This window comes from Megalobrama amblycephala, linkage group LG16 (genome assembly GCF_018812025.1).
Source record: "Megalobrama amblycephala isolate DHTTF-2021 linkage group LG16, ASM1881202v1, whole genome shotgun sequence".
Lineage (NCBI taxonomy): Eukaryota > Metazoa > Chordata > Actinopteri > Cypriniformes > Xenocyprididae > Megalobrama > Megalobrama amblycephala.
In genome coordinates, this window is record NC_063059.1 from 11,137,031 (window position 1) to 11,152,943 (window position 15,913).

The following is a 15,913-nucleotide window of genomic DNA, read 5'->3' on the forward strand; positions in this document are numbered from 1 at the left end:
AGCATGCACTTCAGCTCTTGTATTGGATCTGACACAGTGTTCATTCATAAATTTCCCGATGTGATGCACTATCGAGACTTTTAGCTCTGCTCCTCTTGGCTTTTTTTCTCGAGGGAATAATTTCTTAAGAAATAAAGAATCTGGCTTGGATCTCGCGTTGGCCGAGGCGACGCGTTGATTTCGGGTCTGCAAACTGCAATAAAGATTCTAACTGCAGTTAAGTGAGCCGTCAAACCAGCCGCCGCCTGCACGGATACATGGAGCGGCCAAAATCAGAGAAAGACGTGTATTTCAGATGTTATTCATAAAATTTGGCCAATGACAGGTAAAACCTATTAAAACTACATTTATGTTGCACATCATAAAAATACGCTTCAGTTGTACTCGAAGATATTTTAATGTGGAGTTTTACAGAAATTAAAGGCAAAATCTGTAACATTGGTCATTTCTTGCATTTTGTACTGCCATTATTAAAATGACTTCAGAGTTGACATGAAATTTTCAAAGGATTCTTCTTTGGGATGAACATCTCTGTCCACAGCAATTTTCACAGTGTTTTACTGTAGAGTTTTACAGAAAATTAAAGGCAAAGTCTGTCAAAATACATTATAACATTGGTCATTTCTTGTATTTTGTACTGTCATTGAAAATTTCATGTCAACTCTGAAGGAATTTTAATAAAGGATTCTTTGGGATGAACATCAATCCCTGTCCATGTTCATTCTCACAGGGTTGTAGAGTTTGGGAGGAACTGACAAAGTCAAAATTACAGAAATTAAGAAAAAAATTAAACATCTTACAAATTGGCAGTCTACAATATCGATATCTACAGTTTGTTGAAACAGATCAAAGGGTTAAGTTAATTTCACTGAGGTCTGTGATTGTTCATGGTTCAATGATTTTCATTTTGTATTATAGTTGAACAAGTTGGAACTTATGCTCAAAAAAAAAAATAAAAATCCCAGGCTGTGTTTTTTGCTTGCTCAAATTGTACTTTGTTCATCTGCACGCACGCTGCATAGAACCACCGTGTACAGCTGTCACACTGTAAATGAAAAAGGACAAATAGAACACTTTACTAGAAAAATAAGATTTTTCATTCAAACATTTTCTGCACCAAAGCTATTTTCAAATCTCTCCCCACAAGTTTACCATTATTTCAGCAAATGTTACATTACTGTCAGTTTCTCATTTACATTACTTGAGAAACTGCAGTAGAATTGTTATTAATGAACTTGACAGCTGCCAGAGGGCAAGTGCAAGGAAAAGAGCAAGGTAGAGTAGAGATATGGATGCATCACTGTGGCTTGCTGTAGATGTTTTCAAAGACTGCAATGTTTTTCAAGACCGTGATGAGAATGTATTAAGTTTCTAAATGTTTTTACTCCATTGACAACTCTAGCAAACAAGTAATAATCCTCGAAATCTCTGAACCCTATACACTATTATTTTTTTCTATTTAAAATAGTACATTATTGTCACAGTCACCGTCATGTTCTGTTTGTTGTGTTCTTCATTTTGTCACATGTTCCTTTTGTTCTAGTTTCCCGCCACTATCTGTTACCATGGACATTAATCATCATCACAGCTGTTAGTCATTTGAGTTCATTAGTGTGTGTGTATATCAGTTCAGTTCTGTCAGTGTGTCTTTGTTGGGTCTCGTTTGTACTAGTGATGTGTTGGTGTATACTCTGCTGTGGATTATCAAGTAAAGACTCATTGTACGTTACTCTTCCTCATCGTGTGTTTGATCTACCAGCATTGCGTAACAATTATGGGTGCAGAGTAGGGGTGCACGATTTGGGGAAAATGTCATATTGCGATTATTGAGGTCAATATTGCGATTGCGATTTGCGATAGCGATATAATAAACAAATAGTATCATGAGTCATCTTGCTTGGTTCTCAATGAAAATACCAACAGATTACTGATAATGTGAAATGTGTATTTCTCAACTCAAACTGCAACAACAGCAAACAAATGCACAGCGTTTTCAAATTAAAATATTTTTATGAAATTAAATAACTCTTTGCATTACTGCAAACTTGTTATAATCCATTTAAGATATTTGTTTCTTTACTAATCTGTATGGTTCAACGGATCACAAAACTCATGTTCGGATCACATCAAGTTATGACGTCACAGATAGGATCATTTTTCGGATCAGCACAAAAAATTTTTTTTTTAAATTGGATGGGGTAACTTAACTTTGCTTTATTACTTAGCCCACTTAAACTTCTGAACCAAGCAAAACTGCTAGCCTAAAAAACATTATTAAAGGCAAGTGAACAACTGTAAAAAGAACAAATACTGTACACCAATTAAAAAGCATAGATAAATACTACATAAAGTTACAAATAAAGTATAAGGTCTAACTGTAGTATTAATTTTCATGCACAGAAATGTAATAATTAAATGTAAAATGACACTTCATTGTATAAATTTAATATAGATTAATCTTTGTTAAAGCTGGTTTTGTTGTTTGATTTACATGACAGACTACAGCAGGTATTTATAGGTTGCTGTCACTTTAAGAGTAAGACATGCACGCACACATCAGATAGATACACAACCGAATTCTCACCCCGTGCAATTAAGACATAACTGAATGTGTTAAATGAATACTTGCTGAGAGGGGTATTTTGACTGACATAATGCGTGTAGTGACCATCCAAGTGCACTGAGGACGCGAAAGAGAAATCAATTTGGAGTTCGCGCGCTATAACGCGCCTCTCTCTCTCTCTGTGCGCGCGCGAGCCTTGTAATGTGCGTCACGCACTAAACAGCGCTGGAAATTAAATCCTCTTTCCTCTTCAACCACTACTAATCTGGACATAGCCAAAATTCGCCATATAACAGAATTTTTTCTTGCCAAAGTGACCGTTTGCTCCGCATCCATTTTACCCGTTCTCTGCGCTGCAACCGGAAAAGTATGACCGCGCGCGCCAACATATGCCTAAATAAACATGGTCTTCTTTTTATGGGTGTAAAAATGGGCAAAAAAAGTGTTGTGTCCAGTATTTTTTTTTTTTTTTTTAATTTATTTATTAACTTATTATTATTTTATTTCATAAAATCGATTTTGCGTCATATAATCCACAAGCTGATGCATCAAGTACTGCAGCTTCAGTGCCGAAATAAGCCTAATTTATGGCACCAAATGGTGACATTGTTGCCCGCCATTACCAATCTCTCTATATTCTGTTTGTCCACTTTCTGTTCAAGCTTTCAACACTTCAAAAAAAAAAAAAAAAAAAAAAAAAAAAAAAAAACACAAAATAACCAATTAAAAACACCACCTTACCCAGTCAGTCATGGAAGGCCCCGGACTTGGTGGTTTAGATGCTGCACACATGGAGCAGTTGTTCTGTGCATTAAACACTAATGGAAATGGACATTTTAGAATAAAAGTACTTAAATATGGCAATATAAATACATATGGGGAAAAAAAAAAAAAAAAAAAAAAAAAAAAAAAAAAAAAAAGTAGGATACCTGATGCATCAAGTACTTTCAGTGCCGAAGCCCTGCATTCCTGGGCCATGTCTTTTTTAGACGTCCCAAATTCCATCATGCATATGTTGGTAAACTGCTACAAAGTCATCAAGTCTTTTGCACCTCCTCCTTTGGAACCGGATGTTTTCAGGTCCCATTGACTTTTTTCCATAATTCCTTGTGTGCAGTTGTCTTGAGTAAAGTTCTGAAAATTTTAAGGTACATCTATTATCTGTTCACATTTTAAGGACAATACTTTTTTTTTTTTTTTTTTTTTTTTTTTCTCTCTTTCTTGAATCAAATTCTTGAAATTCTTGATTCTTTGTTATACACCTTACTTAGTTAATGGTACACAGAGCCTGTCCCGTGATGTCCTAGATCCCCTAAAGACCATTTAAAATTTGTGAAAGAACTGGACACAAATGCTGTATTGAATAATAATTTGTCATCTTAAAGGTGCTAAAGAGGATGTTTTGTTTTATACATTTTTGCAATATTACTTGAAACTGTCTTTACTAACTGATAAAAGACTATTTATTAGGTGCACTGAAAGTAATAATATTAATATACATCATCTGTGCACGAGGTAGGGCCTTAAAAACATCAGCCAATCGTTTACGCGATCATCGCGTAAACGATTGGCCCTCTGGCTTGTCAATCACTGCCATGACGTTCCTTGTGAGAGACGTGCGCGGCTGCGCGCTCCAGTAACTTTCCACACTCCACAGGCGCTGCATGCAATGTTTTTGTCAGGAGACAGGAGTAACAACTGCAGATTATGAGTTACCTGCGGTGAGTCCGACATAATGAATCCACTAACACGACACAGCGAATGCCAGTGGTAAACACTCGTGTTCCAATACTCGTGCACGAGTTTTGGGAGGCGTTCCCTCGAAATTCTTACGCATGCGCTCATTTCAAAAACTCAGTAACAGTCTTTGGTTTCTCAGTCGACGAAAAGATCCTCTTTAGCACCTTTAAACCAATGACTCAAACCTACCTAGCATCATTCCAGACCACAGAGTGGCATGCGGAAGGAAATATTTTGCCAAACTGGAGATGAATGCTGGAGCATAATAAATGTTACATTCACCATCAAGGTCAAGCAATGCACCATTGATTATTCCCTGGAAATGGTTCATGAGAGGCATTGTTCCAAAGTCATGCTGAAAAGCAATATTCATCATTTGAGACACATTTCAAATGTTTATATCATAACACATTACTAATCATTTATTCAGTTTAATACTAATCTTGCTGATTTATGCTGGACTGATCTGAATTGAGATGCATGATATATCCTAAAGAGATGTGTTGAATTAGTTCATACACAGAATTAGATTTTTTTTATATACTGAACGAGTTACAACTATGAGTCCTTGTGCTGAAAAAAAGTCTAATATTAACATTCTAATACCTTGTAGTATTCAGCAATGATGTTTTTGTCATCCAGTGCATACGTCCCCCTTTGCTGCATAAGCAACTGCAGATGTTGGTAGAGCTTTGCAACATTTGGTCCACTGTAAAAGATGACTGCTGAACTCGAAAGCGCCTCATCCATCTCTTTCAGTGTAATGCAACACGCAAGGAGCCCAAATGTGTGCATTCCAAGCTTGTAGTGTTGGGGAATTCTACAAAAAGCAATCAAAAACACAAACATTATAATCATGCATTTAATTTCAAACTCAACATAAAGTAATTATACTCATATGTACTCTTTCTTGCAGAGATCCTTGGCATTCTTCATGATGTGGCTTAAACAACTGTGAAGAATCGGGAGGTCAAATTTGTCTGCAGGATATTGCACACTGATTAGGAGGAAGTACTTGTTCAGCAGATCCTCCATACCCGTTCTGCATTATGGTATGGAAGTGGACTGCATAAGCGCAAAGGAGCCATCACATGTGATCATAGCCGGCCTTTTGTTTGCCCCATTTCCTTACAAGATCAGTCTGAAGCTTGCAAGATATAGGTCACAGAGGATGTGGTGTGGTCGCATGTGACATAGGTTGCCACGGGTAATGGTGATGCACCCTTAGGTGGGTTTCTGACTATGAGCTCATACACACAGTACAGTGGACTTGTTCTCTCTTGTGGAATTATACTACCTGTGGCGTCCAGGTACACAATGTCCTCCTTGCACCTTTTGAAGAAGATGAAGAGTGTCTTCCTTGACCAGAGCATTATTCCTTTTGGGTGCATCATTACCCTCTGCAGAACATCGTGGTCTGTGCCACGCTGGTGGTCAACAATGCTCTTCAGACTTGTGAGCTCATCAGAATGAGGTCTGTTTTTTTCCTCTCACTCCACGCAATGGTTTTTAGAACTTCCTTAGATGGAGCATCAACCCGAGTCAATTACCATCGGTGGGATTTTTTTCAAAGACTCCAAATAGAAGCTCCGAGGTAATTTGGTTTTAAGGACTTCTGCGGTTGACTGCCGTGCACCTGCACGCACTGGTCTTCTATGCAGCTCCTTGGTGTTATGATTAACAGCACCTCCAGAGAAGACCACTGCTGCTTTTAGGGTGTTTTCATCAGCCACTTCAACATGCACAGTAACTGGGCAGTAACTCATACATGTAAAAACTGGAGCCAGTGTCTTTGACCGCAGGGTTTTTACACGGTGTCTCTTAAAACCAAAGCTGCAGTAAGGATGCAGAGACTTGATTCCCTTGGCAATGATATTGGTCCACTGGAGACCTTGAAAAAGTCTGCCTTTTTGATGTTGCCTTAGCTCTTGCCATTCTCTTCTTTCAATAAAAAAAGAAACAAGGCTGACATGGCAAAGAACATGTAAAGTGTTCATCTTCCTCACTCCTGTGCATGGAAGCCTTGTCACAAATCTATAATAGAGGAAATAATAAAAATGTTACCAAATAGTAGATTGCCAAAAAGTTTCCCTGTTCATTAGCTTACAATTATGTTCACAAACTACAACCTAAGTTTAAGTGTGACAATTTTTAATCACTTTAGAAAATGTGTAAGCATTTTGCTATACACTAAAAAAAAAAAAAAAAAAAAAAAAAAAAAAAAAAAAAAAACATTTCCTCTGAGAATCCTAAAATAGACCTAAATATTCTGTGACACCAAATAAGAATTATTTTCTACAATACCAAGTCTCTTTATAATGGTTATTACTGCATTTTTTTATTTTTAGCACATAACTCTTCATGGTACAGGAACATAAAAAAGTGAAAATTAAACGTTATTCGTCACATTACAGTTAATCAGCAATGGATAAACTTATATCCAACATGTCAAAAGTATTTATTAATTACATTTGTCATTGTGTAATGATTTGAATGGTTACATTTAATAGAAATGTATAATTAACCTTTTCACTTGTGGCACAGTTTGATTCAAAGTCACCATCTGACGAACTACAGACTACACTGTCAGAATTCTCCCAAACGTCCTGAAAAAAAAAAGGGAGAGAGAGGGGTAATTTCTAAAACTGTATGCAAGACAGAACACAAAATGAAAAGCAAATTAAAAATAAAGTCACCAGTTCGAGAGGTGTGTGCGCACGTGTATTTCAATATTTATATTGAGTTTTGAGTTATATAACTAAAAACAACCTGTGTTTGGATGACTTCGGACTGTACATCAAGCTGTTTTGGCTCTGGAGAATTCTCACTTTTCTGTAAAAAAAAAAAAAAAAAAAAAAAAAAGGTTTGGGTGGAAACATTAACAGTTAAAGATTAATAAAAAAAAAAAAATAAATAAATAATAAAAAATAAAAACCGTCACCAGCTTGAGGGGTGCACATTCAGCCTCTTCATTTTGGGATGAAGACAATTGACTTTCGTCACCCTGTCAGAACACATATATATATATATATATATATATATATAGAAAAGTGCAAGGTTAATCAATGCAATTTTCATTTATCCATTTCTGGTTTTGGTTTTCATAGCAGTGAATTTTGAATCAAAAGTGTCAGCAAATAAGTATAACTCAAGCACTGCAGTGTTAGTGCACATTAATCTTCCTTCATGAATGTAAACTTGGACACTTATGTCTAACATTTTCAATACTGACCATTTTCAAAAGGAAAATGACCTTATGTTGTTCAATAAAGAAGTGAATAAAAGTAATAAATACAATTTATATTTAATCAGACATTTCTAAAGCACTTTTCGTGAATATGTAAAAAAGTAAAATGTCTTTTAAAAGAATGGATAAATAGGAATTTGTGGATTTGAGGTTGACATGTGGGCAAACAATTACTTCCGTTTTAAAGACAGTACAATTGGAAATTGTATAACTCAAGAAACATATTTGAACCTGGCATATGTAAATGTAAAAAAAAAAAAAAAAAAAATGCATGGAACAGTAAGGGCTTTTCTACAAACCTAAGAAGTTAAGTGTTCTTTTGTCAATGTGACAATAGTGATGCTATGCTTCACAAGCACATAATATCAATCTTGAAATAGCTCAGCAGGTTAACTCTTTTAAGTCAGCCTAATGACAAATGACCTTTTATAAGAAGCAGGGATGCCTGAAGAATTTTTTTGTGATTTGCATGTTAGTATTTGGCACTTGCAAATCTTTGGACACATTGGTCCAAAAGCCAGCTGCTTTGTGGACACTGTACTCTTTTATACTGGTCCCAGGTAGTGCAAATTTCTTTATGCTGCTCACAATCTCTAGTATATTTTTCGAAGTTCTCCGTGCCTTTGAAAGTAAACAAATTATCATTTGACATGTCATTAAACACCACATCTTGTTCCATTAGAATGTGAGAAAAACTATTGCAAACAATGATTAAGGAGTAAAGCACTGTTTTTAAAAGTAGTGTTTGAGTTTAATTGTAACACTTGCCTTTTCAAATATGGAGAAAGTGCAGATTCTGGAATAAAAATAAATAAGATTCAAACGAAAAATGAAAAATAGGTTTTATGCAAATCATAAACGAATTGTATACCATAGAGAAAGAGACAAAACCGATTATTTTTAAATCTTTTTAAATATGTTTAAATTTAACCACTGAAAAGGGCTACAAAACGAACATCTTATTTAAATGTATGCATTTTGTTGTGTAATGAAAGAACCTGAGTTTAATGGAATACTATTAATTAGCACCCTAAAAAATAAATCATTCTATCAACTTAAAGTTTTGGTTGAGTACAATAATAACTAATGATAAATATCTATCAATAGTTGCATTTAAAATATATATAATAATCATTCAGATAATTAAAATGTAAAAGTAAATAATAATAATAATAAAAAAAATAAATAAATAAATAAAAAAAAAAGTGTCTTTATTTTGCATCAGCCTATCATTGTCCGATTTGTACACTAAAAAAACAACGTTTTAGACTGTTTGGTTGATTGGATGCTGACCTATATGAACTCGTCCTCAAATTCAATAGAACTGGAAAAGTCGAACACGAAACCTGCAAAAGCAACAAATAAATATAAATACACTAACAAAACATTAATGAATACACAAATCCACATATTTCTGCATAAATAAATAATATAAATATAAGCCTACAAATATAAATAGCCTATATGAATAAGTATACGTGTGAGAGGAGATACAAACCTGAAAGTTAAATTTTTCTCCTAATCCTAAACTTTAAACATGGAAATGAAAACATCAGCTGATGGATGTGAAAGCACTGCAATTGCACATTAAGATAACATTAGCATTGACGAAAGATAAAATTAAACTTGCTTACCAGAGATTCCCAAACACAAGCAAACACTGCTTAAAAAATAGCCAAGGTTATGTGCTATTTATATACTATTCAAAATGAACTCATGGCCAATAACAAGTCAATCAGCCAATAACAAGTTTCATCTGCTATTGATGATGATTGATAACAAATTGACACAATAACATGGGCAAAACATTCAACTTTTTGTTTTAGAGCTCTTAAACATTCATAAAGTTTTTGGCTTTTTTCTCTGTTTTTATTTAATTTTATTTATTTATTTATTAGTAAAAGCTAATTACTTAATTAACTATCCCCTTCAGACCATGTGTCCATTGGAATGGTCTTCACATGGATTTTAGTTTAAACCAATAAGATTTTTGTTTTATATTATAAGTACTGCCTGGTCATTGATTGGTCCTTGATCTACCAATCACAATGAAAGTATGCTCCATTACTTAATTGAGCCTTAGGCATCATAAAAGACAACATGGCTAAACAACTAGACAGGAGGAGCAGATCCTTTTTATCTTTTATATGCAGATTTGTTCATGGTATCATCATCAAACTGCACGCATTATAATCTTTATATATCAAGTGATAATATTCAAAGTTAATTTGAAGATCTTTCAGAGCTGAAGAACAGGATTTTTTGAAGTTTGATGTCCATCAAAATGGACACTATATCTGATTTTTTTTTTTTTTTTTTTTTTTTTTTTTTTTTTTTTTTTGCGCCATTAGTGTTGTGATCATAAACCGTTGTTAGGTCATTGTATAATATATATATATATATATATATATATATATATATATATATATATATATATATATATATATATATATATATATATATATATATATATATATATATATATATATATATATATATATATATATATATATATATATATATATATATATATATATATATATATATATATATATATATATATATATATATATATATATATATATTCACCCACTGCAAACAACAAATAATAAAAACTTTTTTTTTTTGAGAATTCATCTTCTCACGTTTTCTCTACATTCCTTGTTGCATTGCTTTTTGTTACATAATGTCATTTTCAAAATCTTCAATGCTAAAGCTCATATATTGTATATGAACCTTAGCTGATAAAAACTATATGGGTAAAATATGACACATTTTTAGGTTGCTTCAGCCCAGATGTCCATTGTAGTGGACATAAAAAATATAGTAAAAACATTTGCAAGTTTGCACAAATCTCTTTCTTTCTTTCCTTTTTTTTTTTTTTTTTTTACTCTTTTAAGATCAAACATCAACATTTGAACATTTGAACATCAACTAGAGACCTACTGGCAGGTGAGGGTGGATGTACAGATGGGTAAGGAGGTCTCCAGGGCAGGTCCAGGGACTCTAGGCGCCATAGCGGGTCGGGAGCCTCGGGCAGCCACAGCGGGTCAGGTGCCTCGGGCAGCCGTGGCAGTTCGGGAACCTTGGGATGCCACGGTGGTTCAGGAGAGTCGGGCAGCCATGGTAGTTCGGGAGCCTTGGGATGCCACGGTGGTTCAGGAGAGTCGGGCAGCCGTGGCAGTGGGACGCCACGGTGGTTCAGGCGGGCAGCCATGGTAGTTCAGGAGAGTCGGGCAGCCATGGCAGTACGGGAGCCTTGGGACGCCAAGGTGGGTCAGGAGCGTCAGGCAGCCATGGCTGTTCAGGAGCCTTGGGACGCCAAGGCGGTTCAGGAGAGTCGGGCAGCCATGGCAATACGGGAGACTTGGGACGCAAAGGCAGGTCAGGAGAGTTGGGCAGCCATGGCAGTACGGGAGCCTTGGGATGCCAAGGTGGGTCAGGAGAGTGGGACTGCCATGGTGGGTCAGAGGCCGTGTGTGGCCAGGACGGGTCAGAGTTCGTAAGCGGCCATGACGGGTCAGAGGTCATAAGCGGCCATGACTGGTCAGAGTTTGTGGGCGGCCATGGTGGGTAAGAAGCTGGTTCGTGGAGGGCTGGAGCTGGTTTATGGAATTTTTTTTTACTCTTTTATAAGATCAAACATCAACATTTGAACATTTGAACATCAACTAGAGACCTACTGGCAGGTGAGGGTGGATGTACAGATGGGTTCAGCGGATCAGCGGAGACGTGACGTGACTCTGGACGATCAGCGGAGACGTGACGTGACTCTGGGCGATCAGCGGAGACGTGACGTGACTCTGGACGATCAGCGGAGACGTGACGTGACGATCAGCGGAGACGTGACGTGACTCTGGACGATCAGCGGAGACGTGACGTGACTCTGGACGATCTGCGGAGACGTGACGTGACTCTGGACGATCTGCGGAGACGTGACGTGACTCTGGGTGATCTGCGGAGATGTGACGTGACTCCGGGCAATCAACTGTGGCTTGATTTGGCTCACGAAGATCAACGGTGGCTTGACTTGGCTCATAAAGATCAACGGTGACTTGTCTTGGCTCATAAAGATCAACTGTGACTTGACTGGGCTCATGAAGATCAACTGTGACTTGACTGGGCTCATGAAGATCAGTTGTGACTTGACTGAGCTCATGAAGATCAACTGTGACTTAACTTGATGTCACATTTCTCCGCGACACCCACAGTAAAAAGTGAACCAACTGTGAGCAGGGCAAAGTCCAGAAATTCCACGAACAACCCTCAGGGACCATTAGTGAGTAAATAGTCCTTTAGTGGTTTGTTTAATCCATAACCAAAGAAGTCAATGAGAGCACAGTCAGTCAGGTCAGATAAACAGGCAAACTTCTGAATATGGTCCTCGAGTGTACAATTACCTTGCCGAAGGCAGACGAGACATAATGCTGGGTCCATGCTGAGGCTGGAAATGCTCATAGAAGCCGCTGGATCTTGGTAGGGCGAAGTCTTCTGTAACAAAGCAGGACTTAGGCAGGGATCCAATTGCAAGCTTTTTATTATAAAAGAGTGTGGTCGTACTGGCAGGGTCAAACAGGAGCAGACAGGTATAACAAGGGACAGGCAGAATCGTGGTCAGGATACAGGCAGTAGATTGGGGCAGGCAGATAAAACTTACAGGTCCAGGTAACAATAAACAGTCCAAAGGCAGGTGGCAGAGTATTGTAAACGGGTAACAGACAGGATCAGAAACGGACAGGATAATAACACTCAGAATTGCAACACATGTTAATAAGACTTCGTAATGATGTGTGATGAATGAGAGTCTTTTATAGTCCAGTTAATGTGCTGCAGCTGGGTGTGGTGATTAGTGATTAGTGTGGAGTGTGTGCAGGTGACTGGCAGGGAGATTTATGGGAATTGGAGTCTGGGAAGTGACAGGAATCGTGACAGAGATGTTAATCACAAAGACGAATCCTTTGAAAATTTCATGTCAACTCTGAAGGAATTTTGATAATGACAGTACAAAATCCAAGAAATGCCCAATGTTATAATGTATTTTGACAGATTTTGCCTTTAATATTTCTGAAAAACTCCACATTAAAATATCTTCAAGTACAACTCGAGGTTAATAGGTTTTACTATTTTTACTATTTTTACTATTTTGTCATATTTTTCGCATGTAACGTTACTTGCGCTGCTGGTGTGTTGTTCAATATAGATTTGTGTGTACAATTGTAAAATGATTCTGCCAGTGTAAACTTATTAAACATATTTAGTCATATTTGGAAATTGTAGGCTACACTGCATATATTAAATGGGCTTGCAATGCATTAGTCATACTGAAATAAATAAGCCACAAGTAATAAAATTAATTCCAATAAGTAAACTTAAAAATATACTCAAATTTAAGTTTAGATACAATACAACTTCAGGATATTAAATAATGTATTTTTAAATGTACTTCCAGTGCATTGTTACAGTGATCAATTTTCAGCACACAGTTAAAATATACCTCAAATATATTTGTATAAAGAGCAAATAAACTAAACTTACACTTCAAGTACATTTTTCTAAAATATATTTTTTAGAAAACATACTAAAGTACAATTATTTTAAAGTGTGTTAAAAGTTGTATTGTGAAAATATGATGCTAATATAATATAGAAAAAGGGAATATATTTAAAATACAATAAAGTATACTTTTTTCACTAGGGATGTCTTCCTGTTGTACATATTTTAAGTCTTCTTTGGACTCCAAGTTGGAGCTCTGAAGTTTCGATATTATTTGCCACTGGGTCTCTTCAGACAGATTTGGCAAGGTCTTGCAGATGATCTCTTTGATTTCTTCACTCATGTTCGCCATCGTTCTGGACTAGAGGGAAAGAATGGTGAAGAATTATCAGTGGTGTGCCATGGACAGTGTACTCAGGCAAGGGATAGTAATCAAGCAGATTCTCCTGATTAATACAACAGACCTGGATAAAACCTGGATTTTTTTACTTTGTCTCTGATCAAAATAGGCAACATTCTCAGCAAACACCAATTCTGCACAGCATGTCCCCCAAATTTTCTACCCTCTGGATTAACCTCACACGGTTTGTCTTTAGCATCCCTACCAAGATACTTGAACTGATTTATTCGTCGATTCAACTAAAGATAGCTAAACATTTTATCTACCTTAACAAGATGGTTAATGTACAGTGCCAGATCAGAGGATACAATACCTTCAAAAAGACTGTGGCCAAGACATGGAGGCAAACCTGGCTGACATACATGGAAGTATTTGAGCATATTAAATGCAGAGTAAAATATTTAACACTAGATGTAAATTGTCCTTCACTTCTCTGAACATGACCACTGTATGAATGCACTGTGCGTTTTGTGCTCTGGATAAGAGGATCTGCATGGAATGCTTCTCTGCTGATATCACAATATCTGCAAAAGTGTGAACTCCTGCTGAAGTTCTCCACAAAGCCTCCTATGTTATGTGAGCCTAGGTTGTCGCCTGCAATGGCACACAAAGTTCCCTTGTAAACCTTTCCATCAGACAGGGTAACACCATTGAGCTCAAGATCTTTAAGGTCATTGACAAGAGTGTCCATAACCAAGTCTTGACCAAAATCGTGTTCTTTACAGAGAAGAACAAGTTGCATTTGATCAGTGCTGGATCTGTTGTGTGGCATTAAATCTGCAAGAGTTAGATACACTGAAAGTATCTTATGTTTTTTCTTTCCAGATCCCAGTGGGTTTACCACTTCAAATGCATCCTGATACAGGATCAAGCTCAGTGATGAGCTCTCCATATTTTGCCATCCCACATATCCTTAAGAATATCCTTAGAACCAATACTGGAGTGTACTTGCTTATATTGTTCCTGCACTAATTGGCAATAGAATAGAAAATCAATTGTCTGTTTAATAGGAACATACTGGGCAAAACACTCTTTGCCTGCCTCATTCTGACCTAGACAGATCTGAACTGGCTCAACATAGTTGAAGCTGTTCTTGAAAACTGTTTTTCTTTTCTGATCAGTTTTCAGTGTTGCAGGTCCTAAAGAGATCCTCAGTTTTCATGACTTCAATCACATTGTTGGTGTCTGCTTCAGAAATCCCAAGTGTAATCAACTTCTCTTTGAGTTTGAAAAGCAAAAGTGTCTGGCTTATATCATGTATTTCCTGAAAATCTTCAATAATTGTTTGGATGACAGAGGATGAAAGCAAACACTTTGCTTGCAATTTCAAATAAAAAAGGGCTAAATTTTTAAAGAACTGTGATTCATCAGCAATTTCTGGGTAAATCTCTTGTTCATCACCTGCATCACTGGGAGGATCAATCTGCATATCAGACTGATCTTGTTCACTCTCATGGGAAACACCAGGATTCACAACAGACTCAGCCAAATTTTCCTCAGCACCATTTTTATGTGTCCGACTCATGTGTGATGTGAATGTGGCTAAAACTGTAAAGCTCTTGCAACTTTTTTCCCCTCTCTAATGTGTGTTTTCAAATGAGAGTAAAATGCCGTCAAAGTCTCACACCTTGCACTGCAGATATCAACATGACATGTTAGTTCAACACCAGACAAAGTAGGCCTAACTACACGTTTGTTATGTCTGTAAGTGTGACACTTAAACGTTGAAAAATTTTGAAGAGTCTGACTGCAATCTGGCAAAACTCACTTAAAGGTTAAATTAGGTGTATTTTTATGAATTCTCATATGCCTTATGTATGTCACTATTGTGGCACAGTTATGACAACAGGTCTGACGGGAACATTTTGTTATTGCCCGATGGTAAATTCCTTGTAGACTTGAAAATTTTCATCAACAAACATGCATTAGTCTTGATTACGGCTGCTGGCTGATTTTTACTGACACCGTATCAGTCTTCGAGCAGAAACGTTTAACCTTAACCGTGTTGCAATGTTAAGATCGTGAAAGAAAAGCCACAGATGATGCAAAACAGTTTTACTCTAAAAACGCCTATATTCAAAAACAGTTGAGAAGTTGGCTGTGTGAGACGCGCAGCGACAGATATATAAACAAAATGCATTCCAGAAAGACAATATTTTCACACCAATTTGGCGTTTAAACAGAAAAATGCAAAGCCTTGACGATTCAGCTGTCTTTAACTGAACTACAATTAGCTTAATTTTCTTGTTAAATGTTTGTAAAACACTTTTCATTAAAAGTCGACACAAACAAAATAAAACTACCAAAACCATCTTGGTTAGCCTATGGTTTGGTTGAAATAAATCCTAATCACCGGGCAAGATGTAGGCTAATTATTCCAGTATCCTAATGCAATTTTCCTGCTGCCTCCATCTGCCGATTGGCCGCTCTCTCTCTTGCCGGTTAACAAGTGTTGTTCCTTGGATGCATA

General features: G+C 36.6%; 1 long non-coding RNA gene across 1 annotated transcript; it reads right to left on the reverse strand.

Annotated features, from left to right (window-relative positions):
* Positions 1 to 344: 344 nt before the first annotated feature.
* Positions 345 to 3,738, reverse strand: LOC125249562. The gene is made up of 3 exons (XR_007180580.1): positions 3,493 to 3,738; positions 3,305 to 3,381; positions 345 to 1,045 (listed from the first exon to the last, which is right to left on the reverse strand). It is a non-coding gene; the product is annotated as an uncharacterized LOC125249562 (long non-coding RNA).
* Between the last annotated feature and the right edge of the window lie 12,175 nt (positions 3,739 to 15,913).